This window comes from Miscanthus floridulus, chromosome 13 (assembly GCF_019320115.1).
Source record: "Miscanthus floridulus cultivar M001 chromosome 13, ASM1932011v1, whole genome shotgun sequence".
NCBI classification, from domain to species: domain Eukaryota; kingdom Viridiplantae; phylum Streptophyta; class Magnoliopsida; order Poales; family Poaceae; genus Miscanthus; species Miscanthus floridulus.
In genome coordinates, this window is record NC_089592.1 from 43,389,146 (window position 1) to 43,394,367 (window position 5,222).

At 41.3% G+C, this 5,222-nt stretch overlaps 1 pseudogene; it reads right to left on the reverse strand.

Moving 5' to 3' along the window:
* Nucleotides 1-2,168: 2,168 nt before the first annotated feature.
* On the reverse strand, nt 2,169-4,693 carry LOC136499763 (uncharacterized; annotated as a pseudogene).
* Between the last annotated feature and the right edge of the window lie 529 nt (nt 4,694-5,222).

A 5,222-nucleotide genomic window follows, 5' to 3' on the forward strand; every position in this document is an offset into this window, starting at 1 on the left:
ATCACTCGCGTGACTCATCTATGACGATCTCTTTTAAAACTATGATGAACAGGGCTTCATCATTGAACTAATTACACATCTGTGACAAACAATATTCGATCTGTAACGAATGGCTTCATCATAGATCTCCACACGGTACTTTCTCCATCCGATGTGTGTTGCAGAACCGACCAATTTATAAGAGTACAAGTACAATGGTAGCCCATAAGCGGTTGCACTGTTATACTTGAACCCATATAAACCTGGTAGTCCATCGAGTACCACAATGAGTCTTGATAAACGATTCACAACAACCAAGATCATACATGATTCAACATACATGTCATATATTACATAAAGTTCACAGATACATTTCCATCATCAGAGTATGAAACAAAGTTATTACAAACCAAGTTTGATAGATAAAAGTGGAAGCAAATTAAGTTTGAAAGTAGCATTTGCCAACATAGTTTAATATAGTGCCAACATACGATCACAGTCCACAAAAGCATGTAGAGGGATTAATAAAGAAGCCTGCCTAAGGCTTACTCTTCATCCACAGCGGGATAGAAGCAACTCTTGCAATAACCATGGTACACAGTGCCATGTGCAACAATGGGAAATAAAACCCTAAGTACAAGAAGGTACTCAGCTAGACTTACCCGTCATAAACTATAAATAAATTGACTCCAAGGATTATGCAAGGCTGTATAAGTGGAGATAGCTTGACAACATTTGCATAAAAAGCGATTAACTCAGTTATACAATTATAATTCTGTTATCAAGTTAATTATGACTATCCATCTCTAAATTAGCAACTATCCTATGCCAAACATGTGGTATATCATTTTAAGAGCATACAATAGTAACCATAGCAGGTATTGTAATTCCATGTTTATCCGAACCATCATATTCCATAATACAATTACTACGATGTTGGGACTAGCCAAGTTTCTCATTATCCGGGAGAGACGGCGATTCGAATCGATTTCAACCAGCTGGGAATTTATTCCTAACACAAAGCCAGGTAGACTAAATCAACAGTCACCTTAGGTCACCTTTGGTACAACTCAAGTACACATTTCATGGGTTTGCCCAACGCCGCACAATCAGGGACAACCAAATGCCAAGACGTTTAGGCCTAGCCTACCCTTGGGCTTAGTCTGGCTCCCCGCACATCCTTACTACCATCCAGAGTGTGCACTCTTACAGAGCGGGGCCGGCCTTAGTTGAGCTACTTGGCTTCGCAGTCGGAACGAGTTATCCGGCCAGTTAAGTGATAGGCATGCGTTCAATCTTGTTAGAAGCACCAACGATGGTACGGTCCTTAACCGGCACAGACGGAATCACATGAGTCAACCTACACATAGACTTCGTTCGGCCCTGATTTACTTTTACCCCATGGTTCTTTTCCATGATAGCAAATATAGCCAACCGTACTTCGGTATCCACCTATATCTCGCAGGTGATAGGAAATCACCAGACTTCTACCGGTCCAATGTTTTCCTAAATGGTAAACGGTACACGATCGGCAAGGCCTCATGTAGCGTTTAGACTGTGTACACGGCGTGTACATGGTCTTACACGGATTACAAGGTTTCGTATTATATTTGAAAAAATAACTATTTTGACATGTAAGTAATCATAAATCGATATATTCCTACTCCTACAACATAATAAAGAATACAAATCAGTGAATGACAGGTTAACAGCACACTCACAAACATGACAGGTTAACAACATAGTTCTCAGTTCTCAGATATGACAAATGAGTGAATGACTAAATGGCACAATCACACTCACACATAGTTCTCAGTTCTTAGTTCTCACATGCATAGCATCATAGACACGTAGTCACACACACACATAAACACATAGTTCTCACAATAATACATCGACATCTAAAAGTTCTTAGGAATATCTGGTAAAGATAAATTAACTAAGTGATAGAATGGTTCATGAAAAGGCCTAAGGCCTCAAGCTCAATCATCATTTGCGGTGTCATGATCTTGCTCATAACCAGTTGTGACCACTTCTTCTTGATCAGACTCAAACTCGATTTCTTCCTCCTCATTTGGTAGCTCTTCAGGATCAGATTGGACATCCTCTTCAATCTGTCTTGGGTGAGCCAACCTTGTGCTCCTACGTAGTTTTGTTACCTCCTCAGGCCCACATGTATCTACAATTTGCTACCATGTTAGCCCTATAACAGCATCAACATCAGAGTTGTCATCATCTCCACCATCAACCATCCACCCTTGGGCACAAGTTGCATTTGCTGCTACTAGAGGATCTACTTTATTGTTCTTTTTTGCCTTAGCCTTTTTCTTTGAATGAAGGTTATTGAAGCGAACATAGACAAGTTGCTCAACTCTCTCACAAGTGAGCCTGTTTCTCTTCTTGGTATGAACCTACAAATTTTAGATTCACAAGTGCACTTAAGTATTAAATTGTTGGATAGAACAAAAATTATCGCAGTTCACAACTAATTAAGATTTGGAGACTTAGTGAATTACCCCATCAAAGCAACTCCAATTTCTTTCACAGTCTAAGGAACTTGAAGTTAAAGAGAGAATCCTTATAGCCATCTTTTGTAGAGTTGGAACTTGTGTTCCATAATTTCCCCACCACTTGGCTACACAAGTAATCAAGTATAACTGTTATAGTGTTAAACATGCAACCAGAAATTTAGATACAACATTTTAGATCTAAAATAAACTACAAACTTGCATACCTGGGAAGAAATTATAATCCTTACAACCAACCATTGCTGCAAGTTTTGCAAAGTGGCCGGTTTGATATTTGAACTTGTGCAGATCTTCATTGAGGACTTGATTTTGCTTGTCATAATCACCATGATAAAAAGTTTCAATGGCTGTAAAGAACCCATCCATGACTTCCTCTTCTCCAAAGATGGAAGAATCATTGTAGCTATAATAGGGATTCAAGAAGTATGCAACTAAGTGCAAAGGACTATCCAACCTGCCCTTCATCTTCTCATCAATGATTTCTATGATATTGTTGTATAGATTGAGAGTCCCAGCCTTGTCAATATTCCCTAAGCCCACCATGATCTCTTTCTTAGCCTTAAGAATGTCTCCATAAAGAAAAGCCATTGATGGCTTCACATCCCCATCAACCATGCGGAGTACTTTGACCAATGGCTCAAATACTCTCAAACAAAGAGCAACACCAGCCTAAAAATTAGGTTTCACCAAAGTGGCTGTGGCCTGCAGACCTTTTGGGGTCTTCTTGACATGACTGATTGTCTCCCATTCCTCACTTTGAGACATTGCCCTTAGCTCATTCTTCTTCTCATACAAGCTTTGTAAGGTGAGAAAAGAGGAAGCAAATCTGGCCACACCAGGCCTAATGATGTCTCTCTTTTTTGTGAATTTCCTCATCAAAGCCAATGTTTTATGGTGTGCATAGATAAAGATGGTCAGTGCCTTTGCTTAATCAATGATGGTCTTGAACCTTTTCAGTTTCCCAATGCCTTCAAGCATCAAATTGAGAGTATGTGTTGCACATGAGCTCCAAAATATATTAGGCCTCTTCACAGACAACAGGGCCTTCGCTACCATGTTGTTGGAGGCATTATCTGTGACTACTTGCACCACTTTTTAGCTCCTATTTTCTCAATACAACTATCCACATACTGAAAGATGAATTCTCCAGTATGGGACTCAGCTGAGGCCTCCTTTGATTCCAAAAAAGTTGTACCAATGCTGTAATTGACACACATATTCATTATACTTCTCCTCTTCTGATCTGTCCATGCATCAGTCATAATGGAGCACCCATTTTTGGCCCATTCTTGCTCTTGTAGCTTCAACAATTTCTTTGTGTCCTCCACTTCCTCATACAATAATTTCTCCCGCAGCTCATGCTGATTTGGTTTCTGTCCACCAAGGCCAAAGTGTCCAGCAACTTCTAGCAATTGGTCAAACTCTTCATTGTTGATGGCATGGAAAGGTATTCCTAAAATTTATAAGAATTCAAGGTTAGACATTAGAAACAAATAATTCAGCAAGGTTAGGACTCTAGAAATTTACAACATTTATTTCAGTAATGGAGCAATGGACTAGTTTATTACCATGCACATACACCCATCTTGCAATATATCTCTTCAAGGCATGCATTCTCTCTTTCCATAATGCTTCAGTGATTCTTTGTTGCCTCACCAGTTTTGTGTTGCTCAATGAGCTAGAATCCATAGGCAATGTAAACTTATCCATAGGCCCCAACTTGCGTTGTGTCGAGTCTCTAACATCATCAAGCCCTTCTCCATTGATGGTGGTATCTTCAACATCTGGACCATCATCAAGGATCACAACATCCCTGACATCTTGCTTCTCCTCCTGCCTTGCCTTCTTAGCTTGTTTCGAGTCATCAACAGCTTTCTTGCACTTGTCTATGGCCTCAGGCGGTGCCTTGAGGCAAGGTCTAACCTCACCACGAATCCCACCGACATGTTGCTTCAACCTATATATCCCTGCCCTGACAACAAGATCACAGAACTTGCACTTGATCACATTCAGGTTGTTAGGGTCCACCAGGACTCCATAGTCCCACCCAATGTCACCTGAGTTCCTCTTGAGGCTACTGCAGCTGAAGACATCCTGAAAACAACATAGCACAAATTATAAATTAATAGTATAGGTGTACAACACAGGGCACAAGAACATTCATGTAAAGTACAGAATACAGCCATTGCCATAGAACAATAGCACTAGTAGAGAACAGACCTTTGATCCTCGGCCAAAATGGGCTCTAGTCCTGGAATTTTTTGCCCCCAGGACTAGAAATACCTTTAGTCCCGGTTGGTGGCTCCAACCGGGACTAAAGGTCCCTGCCCAACGGCTACTGCGCCAGACAGAGGTGGCAGGGACCTTTAGTCCCGGTTGGAGCCACCAACCGGGACTAAAGGTATACGTTTACTCCCGGTTGGTGGCTCCAACCGGGAGTAAAGGTCTACTCCCGGGCCGTGGCTGCGCCCGGGGTTGGAAAGTTACCTTTAGTCCCGATTGGATCTATCAACCGGGACTAAATGTTCTCCCTTTATAAATCGGCCGTCTCCTCCTTCCTCCCCGAGCCCGAGCTCAGCACATTTTGAAGCTCACTGCAGTAGTGTTCTTGCTTCCTCCCTCCCTCCATTGTTCCTCCATCCATTCTTCGATTCCTCCATCGATTCTTCAGTTGTAAAGGTTACCAATCTCATACTCTCATTTTTTACCATTTTC